General features: G+C 43.6%; 1 protein-coding gene across 3 annotated transcripts in view; it reads right to left on the bottom strand.

The window, feature by feature from the left end:
* Xiap (X-linked inhibitor of apoptosis) overlaps positions 1-8,442 on the bottom strand; it is a 41,230-nt gene extending 32,788 nt beyond the window's left edge. The window contains exon 1 of one of the 3 annotated variants that reach the window (XM_032889600.1): positions 8,197-8,442. The gene's annotated coding sequence lies outside the window, so the exon portion shown is untranslated. Of the gene's footprint in view, positions 1-192; positions 299-567; positions 686-8,196 lie in introns of those variants that run through there. The other 2 variants (XM_032889601.1, XM_032889602.1) reach the window with 2 other exon arrangements.
* Between the last annotated feature and the right edge of the window lie 13,987 nt (positions 8,443-22,429).

Below are 22,429 nucleotides of genomic sequence, written 5' to 3'. Positions count from 1 at the left end.
GTGACCAAGGTGACAAAGAGAGGCAAAAATGACCAGCTATTTCCTCCTCTGAAGCTCTCTGGCCCTCATTCTTTTGGGTTCATACCACCCTTGCCAGAGTCACACCACCCTGCCCCGTACAAGTCATCAGATTCGGAGGGCAGGAAGGTTGATTGTATTTTTTTTTTTTTGTAATTATTTAACTAGATTTACCTTAGGTGTCACGAAGTTTAAGGAGGCTGACCTGAAGGCTTGAAGCCAGCCACCCTACCCACGGCTTCCAGGGGGCAATCCCGGGAACCTGGACAGGAGCCCAGGCCAGCATTCCCCCGAGGGAGGCACAGCCTTCCCGCCCAACTAAACAGAGCTAGCCCAAGCGGAAGGGAGGAAAGAGGGAAAGAAAAGGAGGAGGGAAACGAGAAGGGGAGAAGGAAGGAGGGGGAGGAGGAGGGACTCAGGAGGACGAGGGAGGGGGAGGAGAAGGAGGGAGGGAAGAGCAGAGCAGAGGGGAAGGAGGGGAGGGGAGAGGAGAGGGGAGAGGAAAGGGAGGGGAGGGGAGGGTGAGAAACCCACAAGAGCTGTACCCACCGCGCCAAGCAATCAGTCCTAACTAACCTGCCATGGCGACGGTTCCCGAGGGGATCCTGGAGGAGGGCGCCCGAGCGGATCAGGGAAAACCCAACTCTGCTGGGCAGCAGGCCCCAGCCTGGGAGAAGAACAGAAGTCACTATGTCTCCTCCCTCTCCTCCCTATAACCTTCCCAGGCAGGACAGTCCTTTGAGAAAACTCGAAGACCGGAAACCAAAGTGCATCCCACGTCAGGACTTTAAAAAAAAAATAACCAGTGCAGTCCGCCAGCTTCCCAGGCGCGCCCAGCCACTGGCCTCAGGCCATGTCCTCCCCCCTCCCCCCGGAGCTCTGCTCCCGCCCGGCAGAGCCCCTCCTTCTTTCCCACTCCGCCATCTTCCAACCTACCTCTTGAGCCGAGCAGCCCTCGATTAGCGTCTCGCTCGCTCGGGGGACCGCCAAGGTCCCGCCGTCTCGCGGAGCCGGAAGGGGGCATCCAAAAACCCCAGTCCTCATTATACAGCCTGACCCCCCACCCCCCCACCCTGCCCTCCCTAGCTCAAGCAGAGCCCTGACCCAGCGACAGCACATGCGCACAGGTCACTTCTCAGTCCCCGCCCCCAACTCCAGCATTTCCTCTTTTAGCATCCAGGACTCCACCCCCCCCAACACACAGCTTTTTACCTGGACTCTGGGGTGAGGGTGGGGTAGTGGAATACAGGTAAGAAGATTAAAAGCCAGGGGAAAAGGGCCCCAGCATATTGAGTTCTCACCGGTTACCAGGGACTCTGCTAGGTATCTAACATAGTCCTTGTCATTTTGAAAACCCTGGAAGGCAGGACACATCTATTAAATGCCACTTTACAGGGGAAACTGAGACCGGGAGAAAATAATTATCCCAGTATCCCCTACCCGACAAAAAAAGTAAACCGATATTATAGAATCGGTTGTTTCCAAATAGAGGAAAATGGAAGGAATGACAAGAAAGGGAGACAAAGAGTGAGAGATTTAATTTGTGAAGAAAAAGGAGAAATAATAGAACAAAGATGGGAAAGACACACAAAAAGACTGTACAGCAAGTGGTGATCGTGCTATATGCGTGTAAGGTGGTCAGATAAACGTATATTTAGATTTCAGGAATTTCAGGAATTAATGGCTAGTGTAGTAAGATGGATTGTACATATTTAAAAGGAGAAGATCATGAGTACCATCTGCCTAGTTAACTAATGCTGCACTTGATGAAAAGGAACTTGGTAAAGAAGTAAAAGAAATATATTTGACTCTTAAAACTTTTGCTAACATAATGTCCCTTCTAATGCAATCTTTTTCAAAATTATTGCATTGGTTTACGGTGTGAGGTCAGAGAACAGCTTGCATGTGGGTTCTAGGGAAGAACTAATGTCCTCAGGTTGGTGGCTATGCCCTTACCCACTAAGCCATCTGAGTCCCAGGCCCCGGGGTGTGCTCTTCTATCTCTGAGAATTACATCTGAACTAACACAATGATAGTAAATTCAAACAAGGGCTGGGAATGTAACTCAGTAGTTGATCACTTGTCAAGCACACGCAAGGTTGAATTCAAATCCCATCCCTGTCAACGAAACAAGTGCAGGCAAATACTGCTCTCTCACCTCTCAGAGCACCCTTAAGTATGTAAGCCAGTAAAGCTCCATCTTTTCTCTTTAGATGGAGGTCTTACAAGTCACCTTCAAATTTATCAACAGAAGGATCAGGAGTTCAAGGTCATCCTCAGTAGGAATTTCGAGGCCAACCTGATATGCAAGAGACTGTATCTCAAAAAAAAAAAAAAAAAAAACAAAAGAACCCTGTCCCAGGCCACCCTACCCTCGGTTGTCTTGATAGTGTCCACCGTGACTTCACTTCAAAGAGGCTGCAGTGGTCAATTGTACTCATCTCTGTAGGAGCTGAACCGTCTGACTCAACCCTGGATCTTCCTGACCATAGGGCAGTCTGACTTCTCTGTTCTTAGTTTGCTCCCCTTCCCCCACAGTCTAGCTTGCATGCTGCGGAGTTAAATCTTTCCATTCTGACTTCAGGATAAGGGTAAATCTCCTTAGCCTTAAATTCACTCTCCTCCAAGACAGCGTATCGTGTCCTCTAAGAGAACGGTGTCTTCTAAGAGAACTACTTAATTTGCCCTGGCTCTTACCAGTTTGCCTGCTCTCTAGCAATTTATTGAAACTAATTCCCTTACCTGAAGATTATAGTCTCACAGTTTCTATTGTCATTTATTCTTTAACTTAATAATAATTAATAATACGGAAGTAGTGGCGTGTGACATATTAGGTGAGGCTATAGAGACCTGTGGTTCCTGCCTTCCTCTCTTGGATTGGTTGCTGGGGAGTAAGCCAGGCATGGTTTGAGTTCTGAAACAAGGTGAAGCCAGGTGTGATGGTTCATGACTGTAATTCCAACACTCAAGAGGCCAAGGCTTATTCAATGTGAAGCCATCCGGGTCTACATAGTAAGACAAGAAAGAAAGAAAGAGGGGGGAGGGAGAGGGAGGAGGGAGGGGGAGGGAGGAGGAAGAAAGGAAAGAAAGAAAGAAAGAAAGAAAGAAAGAAAGAAAGAAAGAAAGGAAGGAAGAAAGGAAGGAAGAAAGGAAGGAAGGGGCTGGAGAGATGGTTAAGAGCACTGACTGCTCTTCCAGAGGTCCTGAGTTCAAATCTCAGCAACCACATGGTGGCTCACAACCATCTGTAATGGGATCTAATGCTCTATTCTGGTGTGTCTGAAGACAACTATAGTGTACTCATATAAATAAAATAAATAAATCTTTGGAAAGAAAGGGCAGACAGAAAGAAAGACAGACAGACAGTTGGCATATGTTTGTAATCTAGTCCTTGGAGGTGAAAGTGGAAGAAGGAAGACCAGGATTTTAAGATCAGCCTTGGCTGCATAGAAGCCAGTCTGGGCTACCTATCTCAAACCCCACTCAGAAGAGAAAAAGAGGAAGGGAAGGAGGGCGAGAGAGCATCCCAGGATCTGAACAACCCTAATGAGAAAATGAAACCTAACCCTTTCTCATCTTTTCTCTTCCTGGACCAGCTAGCTGCCACACCTTCCTGACCTTGTAAGACACTTTGAAGTGGATACTTCAGTCAGATAACTACAATCTCTTGAGATTGGGCATGATTCTCATTTGGTGATGTGCTTGCCTAGCATGCATGGAGCCCTGAGTCTGAGCTCCAGGATCACATAACTAGTGTGTTGCTACACACCTGTAACTCCATTTCTTGGGAGGTATGGGCTCCTGGTTATCCTCAATGACATACTGAATTCAAAGCCAGCTTTAGCGACAGATACAAATGAGACCCTGTCTTTAAAAATAAACCAAATCAGTATAACAAACTAACCTCCCCAAACAAAACCATGTAGCCTCTTGAGAACCAAAGTTAGAAGTGTCCATATGAACCTCTCTCCTAAATTTGTGCACAGTTTCTTTTTCTTTCTCCTTTCCTTTGTATGTAGGCCAGACAACTTCAGACTAGGTTTCCCAAGAGCTATGAGTAATTAGATTTTTGTTGATTTGACACAGCTACAGTCACTTGGGAAGATAACCTCAACTGAGAAAATGCCTTCATCATATTGGCACGTAGGCAAGTCTGATATTTACTTGATTGATGATTGATATGGGAGGGGCTAGCGCACTGTTCATGGTGCCACTCCTAGGCAGATGGGCCTGGGTTATATTAAAAAAATTTAGCAAGCTATGAGAACAACCAAGTAGCCAACATTCCTTATGATCTCTCCTTCAGTTTTTGCCTCCAGGTTCATGCCTTAAGTCCCTAGCCAGACTGCCTTCCATGAGCAGCTATAAACTGTAAGATAAAAAAAAAAGCCCCTTTGTCCCCAAGTTGCTTTTGGTCATGGTTTTATAACATCAATAAAGAAGCAAAGTCATACAGGAGCTGCCTAGCTGGCATTGGAGACAGTCACTTTGCCTGTAGCTTACTATGTATGCCAATCAGCTCCATGGAATCTACCTCTCTCTGTCTCCCCAGTGCTTGTATTACAAGCCCACGCCACCATACCATGTCACTTCATAGGTTCTGGGTATTGAAGTCAGGTCTTTGTGAGGCAAGCACTTTTTTGAGTTATCCTCTGTCCCAGCCTAGTTCACAGTAGCTAAGTCTTCAAGTAATTTATTACACCTATTACATAGCAATAGATACCTAATAAAAAATCCTACACAGACTTTGACCCTGCCATCTCCATGTCCTCACCTCCCACCACCTTCACCTTTTCTTCCTTTACTTTCATGCCCCAGTGCCTAGTACTCATTCTGCCTGGAACACTGACTTCTCCTGAAGTCCAGCATTTCCATGGCTGGCCTTTTGCCTCTCTTGTCATGTTGGCTTGGTTGTCACCATCTCCACAAGGCCCACAGTGACCACCATATTTAAAACTAATTAAGCTAGACATATAATATTGGGCCATCAGCCCCCAGGACTGTTCCCAAAAATGAAAATAAATGTATAATTCCTCCTTCTAGTGCTCTCAGTCTCCTTTCTCCTTCTCTATATTTTCTGTTTTTAGCAGCATCTATTATTTCCTTTCTAGTTTTATTTCTTTTTAATTTTTTGAGTCAGGGTCTTCATAGTTCAGGCTGGCCTGAGTTGCTATGTAGACCAGGCTGGCCTCAAACTCCCAGAGATACCTCTGCTTCTAACCCCCTGCCCACGTTCTGTGAATAAAGACATATACCACCATACTCAGGTCTTTTTCTTTTTAATATTTTTATATTTAACTTTCAAAGTAATAAGCCTTTTATTTTTATATTTTTATACTAAAATATCATATCCCTTGTTTGTGTCCCCCTGCTATTTTTTATCCACATCTTGCACTTTTTGATATACTGTATAGTTATCTCACTATTTTCTTTTTAAATATTTTTATTTTTAATTTTGTGTATCCATCAATATCTGTGGGGGGTATATGCAAATGAATGTAGGTACCCATAGAAGCCAGTAGAGAGCATGAGATCTATTGGAACTAGAGTTACAGGCAGTTGTGAGCCTTCCAGCGTGCTGGGAACTGAACTGAGGTCCTCTGGAACAGCAGTACATGCTCTAACCACTGAGCCATTTCTCCAGCCATTTCTTTTGTGCTCGTCTTTTGATAGACTATCTTTTATTTATTCTTTGACAATGTCATACACATAAACAATGCATCCTGGTTATATGCACCCACATTCTCCTCTCCCACTTCCTAATGGAACTCCTAGCTCCTCCTTTATCCTTAGGCAACTTCAATGTTCATCCCCCATTCCATGTCTTCTCAGCTATTTTCTTCTCTTGTTTGTTTTGCCACCATATATGTCTATGCACTATGTGCATTCCTGGAGACTTCAGGGGCCAGAAGAAGGCATTGGAACCACTGGAACTGGATTTACAAATGGTTGTGAGCTTCCATGTGGTTGCTAGGAATCAAAACTAGGTCCTTTGGAAGAGCTCTTAACCACCAAACACTGATCTCTCCACTCCTCATGTATTTTCTTTACTATATCTTTCTTCCTTCCATCCATGCTAGACCAAAACCTTCAAGAACAAAAGGATCAGGAGCAGTCATGGTCCTGCACTTCCATAACCCCAGTATTAGAGAGGGTACAACAGAAAGAGTGAGAGTTTGAGGACATCTCCACTATGTAGTAAAACCTTGTCTCAAAAATAAAACAAAGACTGGCGAGATGGCTCAGTGAAGAGGAATGCTTTCTGGTTTTGCAGAGGCACTCCATTAAGTTCCCAGTGACTCCAAACTATCTGTAAGTCCAGTTTCTGGTTATCTGATGCCCTCTGCTTGAAATTTCATCAGATGGTACACATGAGTTCTTGTGGGCTCATACAATTAGGAAGACAAGAAAGGAAGAAAGCACAAAAAAAATTACAGACAGCAGAGACTTTTCCATTCTTCACAGATACAAATACTCACAACAGCATCTGACATGGTACGGGTTCAGCAGGTAACTGTAAAATGAGTCCGCAAGCATGTCATGACTATTTCATACCCTTGGTAAATACTTAGTGTCTTAGTTAGGGTTTCCATTTCTGGGACGAGACACCATGACCACAGCAACTCTCATAAAAGTACACATTTAACTGGGGCCGCCTTACAGTTTCAGAGGTTTAGTCCATTATCATCATAGCAGGAAGCACAGCAGCGTGCAGGCAGACACAGCGCTAGAGAAGGAGCTGAGAGTTCTATATCTTTTTCTGAAAGCTGCCAGGAAAAGACTGTCATTCAAGCAGCTAGGGAGGAGGGTCTCAAAGACTATTCCCACAGTGACACACTTCCTCCAACAAGGCCACACCTCCTAATAGTGCCACTCTCTGGGCCAAGCATATTCAAACCACCACACTTAGTGACTTGTTTGGTGGGGGTTATGATTTTTTTTCTTTTTTCTTTTTTTCAGGGCTGGGGACCGAACCCAGGGCCTTGCGCTCGCTAGGCAAGCGCTCTTCTGCTGAGCTAAATCCCCAACCCCGGGGGGGGGGAGGTTATGATCTTACAAAAGTATAATATCTAGGTTCTATGTCCAGAGACCCATAGAAATGTTAAATTAGAAAAAACCATTGAGATCTTACCCATCCCTGTACAAGGATATTTACTTGGAATTTTTCTAAGTTAAGGAAAATATTAGAGAAAAGTATACAAAGGTACTAGACTGCAACTGCTGAAGGTGATAGTGTCCAAAGTTAGGCATGATGGCATACACCTGTAATCTTAGTATTCCAGGGGTGAGGACAGGAGGGCCAGAAGTTCAAGGCCATCCATGGGCTACACAGTAAGTTTCAAGCCAGTCTGAGATACATGAGACCTTAATGCTAGCAAGACAAAACAACAGCAAAAAATCAGAGAAAACCCTGCCAGTGGCCCTGTCTTAGTTAGGGTTTTACTGTTGTGAACAGACACCATGACCAAGGCAAGTCTTATAAGAACAACATTCAATTTGGGCTGGCTTACAGATTCAGAGGTGCAGTCCATTATCATCAAGGTGGGAGTATGGCAGTGTCCAGGCAGGCAGGGTGCAGGAGTTAGATGAGAGTTCTACATCATATTCGGAGACAAACAGGAGAAGACTGGCTTGCAGGCATCTAGGACAAGGGTCTTAAAGCCCACGCCCACAGTGACACACTCCCTCCAACAAGGCCACACCTCCAAAGGTGCCACTCCCTGAGCCAAGCATAGTCAAACCACCACAGGCCCAGGAAATCATTTAAACAGACCTTTACTATGCTGCCACACAGGAAAAAAAATGGATGGCATAAGAATTCATAGGAAATGAGGAAAAGATAAAAGAATCAAGTGCAACCAGAAGCCTTTGCTGTAAATAGGAGAAAGGACACAGCTTTGGAGACTAAGGGCAGGAGATAGAAAGAGAAGAACTGACAGTAGTCACCAGACCTCAGTGGCAACAAGGTTTTACCCAAAGTAAAAGCCGCAGTTACCTGCTGCGAGCAATCAGAATGGTTTAGCATTGAAACTTTTTTGCAAAAACTATATGATAAAGCCCAAACATAGTAGGTAGAAAAAGCAGAACTGCTTCGAGTTTAGCTCTGTGAGTAGAGTGAACCCAGGCTTTGCCCTTAAAGCTCTCATCTTGAGTCCTTTTACAGGAAGGGATACATACCTGCCAAGGACCGTGCTGTTCTCAGTCAGAAGACCGCCTCTGTGAAGATCGTTCATGATAAGCAAGTGGCATCTGCTTGCAGCGTCTACCTTCCTGCCCTCTGGCTTCTTTCTTTCTTTCGTTCCCTTTCTGTTTTTCTGTTTTGGTTTCTTCCTAGCGCTCTGACTTTCTCCCTCTCTTGCTTTCTCATTCTCTCTCTTTTCCTTAGCAAGTTCTGCAGACTGGTTTGGAACTCCTCCTGGGACTTTGGTTTCAGTTTCCTGCGTTTCCGAGATTATAGGTATGGACCAATCACACCCAGTTGTCTCCTGACTTTTGCTCTGGTGTCTCAGTGTTAACCTTTCCCACATTCTTTCCAACTGCAATTTCCTCTCTTTGTGTAGTCATAAAATGCCCTTATCTTGTGCTGACAAAACTGCTGTCTCTCCCAAGCCCTCCCTTTCCTTCCCTGCCTTGATCTTCCAGGGAAGGGGTCAAACAGTTTAGGGGTAGAGAAAGAAGCTCCTAGAATCATCTCAAACTAAGGGAAAAGTCCACCCAGGATTTCTATATACTAGACCAGTCCTAAGGCTATCCCCAATCTCCTCAGTGTTCAAAGTCAACAATATCAAAACAGACCCAAGGTCAGGAAATTGGCCCTGTGAGTCTGGATTCAGGGAAGGCAAAAACTACTGGGGTTAAGATCCAGGATGAAAGCTGGCTTGTTGGGGGTCAATATGGATAATGGGATGTGTGTTTAGATAGAAAGAATATGAACTAGAAGCCAAAGAGCTGAATGGATTCATATCTTAAATGTAAGTAGTCCCAGTTAGTGTGTGCTAACATAATTAGTGTCTGTTAACTGCTAACACTTAGTCACCATGGTCTAAGTGTTCTTTTTGTCTGTTACTTTTTTTCTGTTTTAAATTTTTTACTTTTTTGATGTGATTGTGTGCATGTCCGTGTCAGTATGGCTGTTTGTGTGTGATGCTGTGGGTTTAGAGGTCTGAAGACAACTTTATTTTTTTAATTGGATATTTTATTTATTCCCCTCTGCAAATCCCCTATCCCATCTCCCCTTACCCTGCTTCTATGAGGGTTCTCACCTACCCACTCACCCACTCTAGCCTCACTGCCCTAGCATTCCTCTATACGGGGGCATTGAGCCTTCATAAGACCAAGGGCTTCCCCTCCCATTAATGACAAATAAGGCCCCTTCAGCTCCTTCAGTCCTTCCCCTAACTCCTCCATTGGGGTCCCTGTGAACAGTCCAATGGTTTTGGCTTCAAGCACCCGCATCTGTATAAGTAAGGCTTTGGCAGCTGAATCAGGCTCCTGTCAGCAAGCACTTCTTGGCATCAGCAGTAGAGAGAAGACAACGTTCAAGAGTTTGGAGAGATGGCTCAACGGTTAGAGCACTGACTGCCCTTCCAGAGGTCCTGAATTCAAATCCCAGCAACCACATGGTGGCTCACAACCATCTGTAATGAGATCTGATGCCCTCTTCTGGTGTGTCTGAAGACAGCTACAGTGTGCTTATGTATAATAAATAAATAATTCTTAAAAAAAAGTTGATTCTCACCTTCTATCATCTTGGAATCTAAGAATTGAACTCAGGTAATCAGGCTTTCAAGGCAAGTGCTTTCTCTCCACTGAGCCACCCACCTCACTGAGCCATTTTGCTGGCCCTCAGATTCTTTTGTTTGCTTGCTTGTTTTTCGAGATAGGGTTTATCTGTGGAGCCCTGACTGTCCTGGAACTCACCCTGTGGACCAGGCTGACCTTAGACTCATAGAGATCCGCCTGCCTCTGCCTTCAGTATTCTAGGACTAAAGGCATCTGCCACCACCCAGCTTGGCCCTCAGAGTTATAAACAGGGCTGAAGGTATAACTCAGTGATAAGTGCTTATGTAACACATGTAGGGCCCTCTGATCAATTCCTAGGACCTGGGTGGGGATAGGGAGAAAAACCTGACTGTACCAGAACCAACCGGAAAGGATAGAGGAACTAAACTTCTCCCCAGAGCATAGCCCAGAGTGACTGAATCTGAATCATATCCTGGAATTAGTCGTTTTCCAAAAGATCTTCCGGTGACTCTGACTCACCAGCAGGCTTCAGAATAACTGGTCTATAGGTTAAAGTTCAAATCCTTTACAGAGCTATGGATGGAAGCCATTGTATCTCCCCCAATTATATGTTGGATTCCTGTTTCCTAGTTTAATAATATGACTATATTTAGAGATATTTGAAGATGTATCTAAGTTAAAGTGTGGTGGTCATAGTGGAACCTAATAATACTTGATTGATGTCCTTATAATAGGCAAGGAAGCCACTAAAAGAAATATCAATGATGCACGAACACGGTGACCATATGAGTGCCTAGGAAAGAAGGTAGCAATGTGCAAGCCAAGGACCAAGGCCTTAGAAGAAAGGGAACTTTTTCACACCTTGATCTGAGACTTCATCCTTCAACAACAACAACAAACAACAACATTAGATTTCTCACCTGAGACTAAATAAATTTGTGTCTGGTATTTTTGTTATGGCAGCTCAAATGAACTAAGACAAAATGTTTGAATCTGGCCCCAAGTGCTTCTCTCAAGCCTCTTCCACTCTTTGTAACCTCCCTCCCACCCAGCCATTTTAAATATTGAATCCAGGCTGGAGAGATGGCTCAGTGGTGAAGAACATTGACTGCTCTTCCAGAGGTCCTGAGTTCAAATCCCAGCAACCACATGGTGGCTCACAACCATCTGTAATGGGATCTGATGCCCTCTTCTGGTGTGTCTGGAGACAGCGACAGTGTACTTATACATAATAAATAGCTAAATCTTTACATATTGAATCATCAGGAAACTGTCGACCTCCAGGATTCTATTTAGTAAATGGTATTAACAAATTACGCCTCTCATAAAGGTTACATGAAGAACAGATGTGATCCTCTGTTGTTAAAATACTTTTCATGATGTCTGTTAAGGAAAGGCTGTATCGTGGTGTGTGTGGTGACCACTGCAGGGGAAATTTTGCGGCAGAGGAAGGAAGTTAGGTTCAGCTTCAAACATAGGAAGGAAGAATAGCAGCGGGTAGCCAAGGGGAAGGATAGGGGTCAGCAAACGGAAAACTACCAAGAGGAAATGTCAAATCTAGGGGAATTCTTGCTGGAGGCTGACCAGAGTCATGAGCACAGAAGGAGGGATGTGATCAGACACTGAGGGTGGCGGTTGCTAGAGACTCAAATTCTTAGTAAAACTGGACTAACTGGACTTAGGACATAACCGAGAAGAGGCAGACTCCAGTTTGATTAAGGATGAAGCCTTTGTCACTATGTAATACGATTAACATAGTGTACCACAGTAAACACACAGTAAATGTCAGCAGCTCCACTCTCGCCATAAAGCATTAACTGCCATTCCAGCATCCAAGATACGTTGTTCCATTTCTATGCCTTATTATGTTCTGACCTGTCAGCTTAAATTCCACCACTTCATTTACCCAATTCTTAGTTGTCCTTCAAGACGGAAGTCTTGGCAAGCTGTGATGCTGCACACCTGTGATCCTAGCTCTTGGGAAACAGACACGGGAGGAACAAGAGTTCAGAGTTATGGCCCAGTTTCATGGTGCGCAACCTTTAACGACAGCACTTAGGTGGCTGAGGCAGGTCGATCTCTGTGAGTTCGAGGTCAGTCTGGCTGAGTTCCAAGACAGCCAGAGCTACACAGTGAGACCTGTCTTGAAGGAAATACCAGTCAAACAAACAAATCCAGAACTAAAAAAGTGTTCATAGCCAGCCTTGGCTACATAGTAAGTTGGAAGCCATCCTGGGCTACATGAGACCCTATATCGAAAAATAAATTAATGCTGAAGTCTAATGTAGTCTGTTTTGATCTGCGCCCAGGATCCCTCTTGTTGGCTCCACCAGATGGATGTCACTGCAGGAGTGGGCTCTGGTAAATGAGTGGTGGTGCACTTTAGAGAGAACCTAACTTAAGAGCATCGTGCATGCTTGGCATTCTGCTAGGTTTGCGATCAGAACATGAATAAAAAGAATGCTGGGGGATGCAATACAGTTTAGTTGGTAGAATGCTTGTGCCAGCATCACGTAAAGCAGGCATGGGTCACTGCAGCATTGAGGAGGTGGAGACAAGAAGATGAAGAGTTCAAGGTAAGCCTGGGCTCTATGAAGCCCAGTCTCAGAAAGCAACACAACAAAGAAAATGAAACAACTCTGGCCGAAGTTCTTTCTTTCCATTTGACTGGAGAGAGAGCTCAGCAGTTAAGAGCTTACTCATTTTGTAGAGGAACTGCGTTTCTAGAAATCGCATAGTGGCTCGCAACCAGCTTAACTCTAGTCCAGGTGTTTTGACTCCCTATTCTGGCCTCCATGGGCACTGTATGCACACACACACACACACACACACACACACACACACACACACACACACCTAAGTTAATTAATTAATTTATATTTTAGTTGTGAGACAAGGTGTCTGACCCTAGGTTGCCCTTGAACCTGCTATATATCCTAGGCTGGGTTCCACCTTTCTGGTTCAGCCTCCCAAGTAGCTAAGATAAGAGCACAGCTATCTATCACCAGACTTGGCAGGTTTACGGTGCAGTAAAGTTTTAGAAATGCTTCTATGGCAACAAAAACATCAAAAGAGTCGCTAGATTTGTGCTTTGTTTTGTTGTACTTCATGTTTCCTTGAGACAGGCTGTATTCTAACTTGTGATCCCCAAGCTTCAGCTTTCCAAGCATTAGCACTGTAGGCCTGAACCCCTCTGCCTGGCCTATCACAAAGAATTGGAAATCAAAGCTGGCTTTTAGAAAATCACTATGACAGCATAATATACTGAAAGGATTTGAAGGAAGAAATGGAAAGGAACTTAGGAAACGATTGCAGTAACCCTGGAAACAAGAAAGCTCCCAGCAGAGAGAGTAGCAGTGTGTCTAAAAGACACGCTCTCAAGCTGAGCTTGATGAAGCGTATCTATCTTTCGAGCACCTGGCAGTCTGTTGCAAAAAGTTAGTGAATTTGAGGCCAGTCTGGGCTACGTGGTAAGGCTCTGCTCCAAGTACAAATAAGCAAAATAAAATAAAATAAAATATAATAAAATAAAACAAACAAAAAAACCCAACTGAATTATAAAATATAAAAAAAAAATTTGCCTAAGCAGAAGTTTCTCAAAAGAAGATACAAGAATGCTAAATGGTCTTTAATACCAGTATTTGGGAAGCAGAGGCAGGAGGATCTCCATGAGTTTGAAGTTAGCCATGTCTATATAGTGAATTCTAAGATATACAGGGCTACATAGTAAGACCCTGTCTCAAAAACATAGCTAAAGGTATGTAAAAACAAAAATCAAACAAACAAAGACCCTCCTCATCACTAATCATCAGGAAATGAAATCAGAGCCACAGGGAGTCATCCCCTTAGACTCTTAGGACTAATTGTATTAAAAACTATCAAGGGCTGGGGCTGGGGTGTAGTTGGGTACTCGCTTGGCATGCCCAAGGTCCAGGATTTAACCTTTGGCACTTCAAAAAGCTGGGCACAGTAACACATGCCCATAATGCCAGCACTAGGGTAATGTAGGCATGAGAGTCAGGACTTCAAGATCCTTAGCTACACAGTGAGTTTAAGGCTCACCAAAGATACAAGAGAACCTGTCTGAAAAAAAGTCAAATTCAACAACGAGGATGAGGATGGAGAGAAAAGAGAACCTCTGTACCTAGTTGGTACAAATGGAGACATGGTCACATGCCTGTAATGTCAGCATTTAGGAGGCTGAGGCAGAAGAATTGCTACAAGTTTAAGACTAGCCAGAGCTGGGCTGGAGAGATGGCTCAGTGGTTAAGAGCACCGACTGCTCTTCTTGAGGTCCTGAGTTCAAATCCCAGCAACCACATGGTGGCTCACAACACTCTGAAGTGAGGTCCGATGCCCTCCTCTGGTGTGTCTGCTAAAATAGAAAGATCTTTGTATATTAGAGGACGGCTGGAGGTACACAATGAGATCTTGTCTCAAAACAAAACAAATTAGGCTTTTGAAAAAATTCACTAAGAGTGAAACTGATAGAAGATATTTAAACACATATACAATGTTTTTAACTATCACTTGATGTCCCATAAGTATGCACAATTTTTTTATGGTTAAAAATAAATTTAGCGGGGTTGGGGATTTAGCTCAGTGGTAGAGCGCTTGCCTAGGAAGCGCAAGGCCCTGGGTTCGGTCCCCAGCTCCGAAAAAAAAGAACCAAAAAAAATAAATAAATAAATAAATAAATAAATTTAGCTGGGTGTTAGGATGTGCCAGTAGTCCTGACTCTCAGGAGGTTGAAGCAAATGATTGTCTAGGTTCAGGAGTTCAAAACCAACTTAGGTAAACATAGCAATATCCAATTGCTGAGTAAAGGACTAAGGTTGTTGGTCAGTGGGAGAGTCCTTGCCTAGCATGAGTTCAACCCCAGTTCTATAAAACATAAAGACATTTTTGTGCTTATTCTGTTGGAGCAGGGTCTTTCCATGCAGCTTCCATGCAGCCTCACATGCAGCTTCGACCAGCCTAGTACTTGCTATGTAGACCAGGCTGGCCTCAAATCTTCAGTGATCTTCCTGCCTCACATACCTCCCAAGTGCTAAGATTATAGAGATGCTGCACTGTGCTGTGCGTGTTGGGATCCAGCCGTGGTTCTTTTCTTCCTTCAGCCTTCAGGGGGGCCAGGCACTGCTGCACATCAGGTAGGATCTACAGGATCCTGGTCGGGCTGGGAGTACAGGGATGTGTGTGTGTAAGGTGGAAGGGGCTTTGCCAAGGATTTTAATGAAACAGCTCTCGTAGACAATATGAGCTTGTGTACATACACTTTAGTTGGGGAAACCAAGGGCTATATTTGAACCTTGGAGAGTGGAAAGCTGTTTTCAGGGTAAATGAAATCATTGGCTTGAGTTTAAAGTACTGTGAATGCTTCATTTGTACGGAGAGGCATTCCAGTAATCCCAAGTACTTGCTGGGTGGGTTCTTATCAGGAAACAGGAAGTTGAACTTGTAGGTTTGCCAAGGACTATGTGACATTCCTCAGGTAGAAGATTGGGGGCTGGGCTCCCCAGATTAGGCAGAGAAGAGGAAGCCCCACTAAGAAAAAGGAGTCCTCCATTTTGCACCGAGCTCAGAGGGGCTATCTGGACATGGTAGACTGCTACCTTAAGTAGTGACAAGCACCACAGCACACTTGGCTTTTTGTTTCTTATAAGGTCTTGTATAGCCTGGGGGGTGGTATCTAATTTGAATTCAGTATGTAACCTAGAATGAACCTGAATTCCTGATCCTTTTGCCTCTATCTCCCAAGGGCTGGGATTACAAAGCACGAACCACCATTCCCTGCCTAATACTTTGAACACTATATTACTACTATAAAAATCAACCACACATGGGTGAGCACAGTGGGGCATGCTCATAATCCCAGCTCTTGGGAAGTTTGTGAAGCAAGAGGATCAGAAGTTCAAGGTTCTGTTCAATACATAGGAGGTTTGGGGTTAGCCTGGGTTACATAAAACTACCTTTAGAAAGGCAAAACCAAATTGAGCATGGTAGTACATGCTTTAATCCCGGCACTTGGAAGCAGAAGCAGGCAGAACTCTGTTCTTTGAGGCCAGCTGGTCTACAGAGTGACTTCAAAGACAGCCAGAGCTACATAATAGAAAGACCCTGTCTCAAAAGCATTCTAATCATAATCGTCATCAAAACAATAACAATAGTAGAAAATTTGTATAAATCACCTTCAATTCTAATTAATTTTTCCATTATATTTACCCCCATTGAATTTCATCTTAATGTAACGTGATTTTATGCTTTATTAAAAATGTATGGATTGAATTATTTCTTCCCCAAGTTTATATGCTGAATGTATGATTGTCACTGAGTGTTTGAATATAGGGCCTTTGGGAAGTAATTAGGTTTAAATGAGATATCTGAGATTATGAGTGTGTGGGGGTGTTCCAATGGAATTGGTGCTCTTGTAAAGAGATCTGTGTGAGAATCCTTATGTGGGGACATGGGGATCAGAAGCCTGCATGGACAGGGACAGGGATTGTGTCCAGGCTTCCATCCTGCAGTCATAAGAATATACTATCCCTTGTTTCCATTACCCACTCTGTAATATTTGGTTACGGCAACTAGAGTGGGCACAGTCTTTATTTTTAAGATTAATTTATATTTATATATGTGAGTACACTGTCACTGTCTTCAGACACCCAGAGGAGGACATCAGATCCCATTACAGATGGTTGTAAGCCACCATGTGGTTGCTGGGAATTGAACTCAGGACCTCTGGAAGAGCAGTCAGTGCTCTTAACCTCTGAGCCATCTCTCTAGCCTGTGAGGGCAGTTTTTTACTGATCACTTATCACATTTCTTTTCAGCAAAAATGAATATAAAATGACTCTTTAGATTACCATGGTGATATGCACCTGGAATCTCAGTACTTGGGATGTGGCCACCAGAGATCAGGAGTCCAAGGCCATTGTCATCTACACAATGAGTTTAATACCAACCTGGAATACATTAGGCCTCCTGAAATAAGAGTACTTTATTAGCAAGCATAAGTTTTAACTATTAGACCTTTTTTTTTCCCTCGCATAGGTATAAATGAGTACTATGTCATCAGAATGTGACAGAATTCAGCATCAATTCTTTCTTTTTTCAAAGTGTGTGTGTGTTTGTGTGTAAATATATGTATATATATATGTATATATGTGTGTGTATATATATAACATACACAACAACACACACACACACAACACACACACACACACACACACACACACACACACACACACACACACACACACACACACGCTGCCCACAGAGACCATAAAGGGGCATGAACTAACCGCCCATGTGGGTGCTAAGATATGAACTCTGGTCCTCTGAGAGACCAGTAAGTGCTCTTCCTTTTTTTTTTTTTTTTCAAGACCTGGTCTCACTATGTAGCCCTGGCTGTCCTGGAACTCACTCTGCAGACCAGGCTGGCCTCAAACTCACAGAGACCAGCCTGCCTCTGTCTCCGGAGTGCTGTGATTTAGCATGCAACACTACACTTAGCTTCCAGTAAGTTCTCTTAACCACAGAACCACCTCCTCAGTTTTGGTTCTTGCTTTCTAATTATCAAAAAGTATTTTTATTATATGCATCTGAGTATACTTATGCCTGAATGTATGTCTGTTACCTGTGGAGAGCAGAAGTGGGTCTTAGATCCCCTCAACTGTCTGCCAGAACTGCTACTATAGCTTACAGCACGAGAGGGGGGCAGACGATGGGCCTCGGAACTGCTGAGACGGCGGGACTGACGAGAGGCCACAGCCTAAAGGAGCTCTTTGTGCCCCGTCATGGCTCCAAAGGCACTGAAGCAGACTCCGCTTACACAGCTCTTCACACTAAGAGTCTGAAGTGTTGAGTTCAAAGGGATCACTGGATCGGGTTCCGAGGCCAGTGACCGGCACCGGCACCAAGCCGTTAACAGCACAAGAACGCAAGGTGGTCCCAGAGCGTCTCAGAACCCGAGTCTCCCATAGCGTAGCTGTCTCCGAGAGCAAACTCCTGCTTCCCAACTGTCTTTCTTGTATCTCATTTTTATAGAGCTATTCATCCTTGTTTGGAAAAATCAACAAAAACTTAAAAAAAAAAAGCTTCTAGATCCCCTCAACTGAAGTTACGCGTGGTATGTATGGTGCTGACAATGGAACCTGAGACCTCTGAAAGAGCAGCCAGTGCTCTTAACCACGAGGCCATCGCTGCAGGTCCCACCCTTGTTTCTATTTTTAGAGACATAATACATCAAGAGACTTGTTCAAACACATAAGAAAATGAGAATAACGTGTCATAATAGCAATGGCATTTACTTATCTGAACTCATCCTGAGTCTTCTGTCAAAAAAACCCCAAAAACACAAAAGACACATAGTGACCTATCAGTAATGATATATTGTAATCACTCTATTTAATTAAGCTTTCCCTTAAATTTGGTGAAAATGAATGATTGGAATCCACTGGAACTGCAAATGACCCATCACTCATTGTGTGGAGTTGTTTGCGACTCACAGTTTCTACCACCTACACCAAGAAGCTTATTGAATGACCAGTAGTTTCGTTCCTCTGTTGTCTTACTTGGAGATCAGTTAATTCGTTTGATATAGTCAGATAGTGCTGAAAAGAAGCTATTGATAACTTGAAGCAGTCTTTACCACTGTCGACTTTAAAATGAAATGTCCCTATTTTCCCTTGTGCTTTAAATATGCTTTCATTAATGCCTTGGAACTGCTCCCTTACATTCATGAGTTTATAGAAACAGTGCATTATATAATCTCATTGACAGAATCAATCAGACTGTTCAAAACAAATCCTGTCAATTGAGATTTGCATATTTTTAACAATCTGACTTTATTTTCAATTCAAATGAAAGCATTTGAATATAATATTTGTAAGCAACTACCACTAGCTCATTTATGAAGTCTATTCTCATTAACTTTTGCTCATTTTTAATTTAATTTTTAAAAATATTTATTGTTCATTTTATGTGTATGAGTGTTTGGCCTGCATGTCTACACACGGTGTACATGCATGTCCTGAAGGGATCAGAATGGGACTGAAGTCCTCTGAAATGGAGTTACAGAAAGTTACTAGCTGGGAATCAAACCCTGGTCCTTTGAAAGAGCAGCCAGGGCTCTTAACAGATGAGCCATCTTTGGAGCTCTCAGATCAATGTTTTAAAGATATTGTCAGTCTCACTATGTAGCCCTGGCTGGCTTGTAATTTTCTATAAAGACCAGGCTGGTCTCAACCTAACAGATTCATACTCCTCTTCCGCTCAATTGCTGGGATTGAAGTCATGTGCCACCATCCCTGGCCTTATTATTTATTTATTATTTATTTATTATAAGCACACTGTAGCTGTCTTCAGACACATCAGAAGAGGACATTGGATCCCATTATAGATAGATGGTTGTGAGCCACCATGTGGTTGCTGGGAATTGAACTCAGGGCCTCTGGAAGAGCAGTCAGTGCTCTTAACCACCGAGCCATCTCTCCAACCCCATCCCTGGCCATTTTAGATTTATTTTTGTTCACGTGTATGTGCACACACCCACAGAAGACAGAAAACGGTTTCAGATTCCCTGAAGCTGGAGTTACAGGTGGTTGTGAGCCAAGGGTGTTTGGAATCAAACTCTGGTCCTCTGGAAGAGTAGTAAGCACTCTTAACTGCTTAGCCATTTCTCTCTCTCTCTCTCTCTCTCTCTCTCTCTCTCTCTCTCTCTCTCTCTCTCTCTCTCTCTCCCTGCCCCTCGCCCTCTCTCTTTTACATGTCTACAAGCACCATGTCTTAGCAGAGGACAGCTTTCTGGAGTCAGTTCTCCTCCACTGTGCACTGTGTGGGTTCTGGGGATGGAACTCAGGTTGCCAAGTTTGGTGGCAGGCCCCTTTGTGTACCTAAGTCATCTCTGCAGTGCTCATTTCTGAATTCTAAGATAGATGTGGCCATGACATTGCTGTCTGGAACAAGGTTCTGCCGCCTTCAGTATTTCTTACCCAAACTCTCTTTTCTTTCTTTTTCCCCCATGGGACTATCTGTCAGTAACAGAGAAACACACAAGACTATGACTCAGGGAGGCTTCTCGCCATCAATACTGTTCGTTTGGCGTCCCTTTGATGTGTTATTGTGAAACATTTTAAACAAATGGAGAAGTTGACAAGCTGGCCTTGAACCTCTCGAGCCCCCCTGGCTCCTGTTTGCAGATGCTGGGATTAAGGGCATTCGCCACCAGGCCTGACAGTATGTACACTTTGAACATCAATATATTGATTTGCTCCTTTGTTTGGTTTGTCAGAGGCCTTACATCTGATTCAAGTGTGATTTCAGAGGTTTATCATGATTCAACTTGTGGGGAAAGGAGGCAGGCTCGCTTGCGAAAAGAAGAGTGAGGAGGGAAACTGAATGGGGGCATCGCACGGGCACTATTGAGAGAAAGGGGCTGGGGATATGGCTCAGTTGTTAGCACTTGCCTGGCGTGCACAGTGCACTGGGTTCTATGCCCAGTACCTCACAAAATCATACACAGTGGCACCTGCCTGTCGAAGTCATTCCCAGCTATGTAGCTAGTCCAAGGCCAGCCTCTGCTTTCCAAAACGCAAACAAATAAACAGAAAGCCCACCTTGAAAGAAAACCCTGGCTGGCCTTGAACTTTTTATAGATTCAAGGATAACCATGAGCCTTTGATCCCCCTGTCTCCACTTCCTGTTTTTTGTTTAGTTTTTTTTATACGTATTTATTTTGCACACGTGGAGGCCAAAGAACAACTTGTTGAAGTCTGTTCTCTCCTTCCCTATGTGAGATTCGGTGATGTAACTTAGGCGGTCAGGCTTCTTGGCACACTCACATTAGAGATCAGCCAACTGCCCAGCCTCACACCCACTTTTATGCAGTTCGGGGACCAAAGCATGGCCTTGTGTAGGGTAGGTGTGCACTGTGCCAACTGAGCTGCACCCCCAGATAGATTCTTTTTTTCTTTTTGGAGGTAGGGTCTCATCTAAAGAGGTCTAAGTCTAGCCACAGTTAACTAAGTCATAGTTAACTATGTAGCCCTGGCTGCCTTTTAACTCCTTATTTCCACCATCTGCTCCCCCAGTAGTCGGATTAGTATGTGTAGTGATTGTTATTACACTATGCTAAGCCATCTATGCGACTATATACCTTAGAAAGTCTTTATATACCCTTTAGGAATATTAAGAATATTCCTCAGAGTTTAAGACTTTTGACTTAAATAAAGTATAAAGTATAAAAGAGAAAATATAGATTTGACTGCATTAAAAATTTTAAATTGTACATAAGTAAATAAACAAAGCAAAAGGACAGAATATGTACAAATATTAGAGACCCATGATTAGTGTCCAGAAGAAGAGCTTCGAAAATATAAAAATGTTAAAAGACAATCAACCCAATCAAAAGCCAGTAAAGTGCACAGATAAAAAATACAGAGAGTGAGAGGCCCACCCTAAAATGTGTTCAGGTTTTCTAGTAAGTGGAGAAATGCAGCGTTCACACAACAAAGTGGAGAGAAATGAAAGTCTATGTCCTCATAAGGGGTTACAAGAATGATGAGGTGGGCCAGCTAGATGGCTCAGTGGGCAAAGGAGCTTACTGCTAAGCTTGGTGATCAGAGTTTAATCCCTGGAACCCACATGATGGAGGAAGGAGGGAGGGAGGAGGGAGGAGAGAGAGAGAGAGAGAGAGAGAGAGAGAGAGAGCCCTCATAAATTGGTCCCTGAACTCTACATGCAGACAAACTGTGGTGTCCACATACACACACGAATGAACACACACATGGAATAAATGGGTTTTTTACAAAAAGAACAATAAGCACGTTCATTTCTAATACTCTAAAACTGCAAAGAGAAGCGGGTCCATCACTGGGAAAGCAGACAACCCACCTGGAATATTCATGTAGTAGGCTTCTACTCACTTGTAAATGGGAACCAACTCCTGACAGGTGCGACAACCTCGACAAACCTCAAAAACATTACACCCAATGAGAGAAAGTGTCCACAAAACAGTCCACAGTGTGCAGAACATGAAAAAAAAAGCAGCATATTGTCTAAACAATTTTCTAGAAAAATGAAAGGAAAGTGTTCAGCATGTAGAAGCCTTGAAGTCCAGGAAAGAGTTCAAAGTCAGTTCAAGAACATTGTGGGCTACAGGAGTCCCGTTCTTAGGAAAACAAACAGGGGAAGGGATCACTCGGCAGTTAGGAGTACACACTGCAGGGGTTGCTGATTTAGCTCAGTGGTAGAACGCTTGCCTAGGGAAGCGCAAAGGCCCTGGGTTGTCCCCAGCTCCGAAAAAAAACCAAAAAAAAAAAAAAAAAAAAAAAAAAAAAGGAGTACACACTGCTCTTGCGTAGGACCTAGATTTGGTGCCCAGCACTCAAAATGCAGTTGTAACTCTAGCTCCAGAGGATTGGATACTTTCTTCTGGCCTCCTTGGGCATGTACATTCACATACTCACACTCTCTCTCTCTCTCTCTCACACACACACACACACATACATTACTACATGTATAAATATATATATATATATATAACATTAAAAATAACGGGTTGGGGATTTAGCTCAGTGGTAGAGCGCTTGCCTAGGAAGTGCAAGGCCCTGGGTTCGGTCCCCAGCTCTGGAAAAAAAAATAATAACAAACTAAATACATTAAA

The sequence above is a fragment of the Rattus rattus genome, chromosome X (genome assembly GCF_011064425.1).
Source record: "Rattus rattus isolate New Zealand chromosome X, Rrattus_CSIRO_v1, whole genome shotgun sequence".
NCBI classification, from domain to species: Eukaryota; Metazoa; Chordata; class Mammalia; order Rodentia; family Muridae; genus Rattus; species Rattus rattus.
The sequence above is the reverse complement of the archived record's forward strand: the minus strand, read 5'-3'. Positions and strand labels throughout refer to the sequence as shown.